We start from the raw sequence: 1,119 nt of genomic DNA, 5'->3' as shown, positions 1-1,119 counted from the left end.
CACTTTGGTAACTAATTGATAACTTGAACTACCATTCTGACTCGAAACACAATCATTCTAGTCATTCATATTCATATTACAAACATAGATCGATAATTCTAACCCATTCAAGTCGATTTACAACCTATACCGTCAATATGAGATCATTCTGAACCGAAATGCATTCATTCAATGTCTTAAAGTTGTTCAATTACACTTTGGTAACTAATTGACAACTTTAACTACCATTCTGACTCGAAACATAACCATTCCAGTCATTCATATTCAGATTACGAACATAGATCGATAATTCTAACTCATTCAAGTTGATTTACAACTTATATCGTCAATATGAGATCATTCTGAACCGAAACACATTCATTCAATATCTTAAAGTTGTTCAATTACACTTTGGTAACTAATTGACAACTTAAGCCACCATTCTGACTCGAAACATAACCATTCTAGTCATTCTAATTCATTCATATTGTATTACAAACTAAGATCGATAAATACACCACATTCTGTGCGTAAATAGTCCGTTTGCAATTCAAAAGGCGCGTTTCAGGCGATTTAACTACCCATCTCACCCATTTTGTACCGATTTACACCACATTACATCATTACACCACTTCACCATTCCATCCGGTTTGGAATATCGAGCAAGCAATAGTCGCGTTGCAGGCGATTTCACCTCAGGCGGTTTTGAACCGGGCCACTTTAGAAGGCGAGGCACCTAGCGACCCTAGCGTCCTTTTTTGGAAGCTTTATAGCGAAGCCTTACATCTCTACAGTGCTGACCTCTGGCGGTAAACGATGGTTCGCGAAAATAAAACCAGGCGACTCTACCAGTCACTACTCAGCCCTAGCGTTGCCTTCAAGAAGCTCTCTAGCCACGACTCATCTCGTCTGTTCAGCTGACCTCGTGGTAAGATGTCGGCGAGCGGACCCAGTCTGCCCGGGTTCGATTCTCGGTCGGGGGCGGTGCGAAACTTTTTTTAACACTCAGATAACTTTCGCTAACACTAATAAAGAATAAAAAATATAATGAACTTAAGTAGTTAAAATAATAAAACATACGGAAAAATAAAAGTACAACCAATAAAATTTAAAATTATCTTCAAAATAGACCACCTTTTT

The sequence above is a fragment of the Uranotaenia lowii genome, chromosome 3 (genome assembly GCF_029784155.1).
Source record: "Uranotaenia lowii strain MFRU-FL chromosome 3, ASM2978415v1, whole genome shotgun sequence".
NCBI classification, from domain to species: Eukaryota; Metazoa; Arthropoda; class Insecta; order Diptera; family Culicidae; genus Uranotaenia; species Uranotaenia lowii.
Note: the sequence above shows the minus strand (reverse complement) of the source record.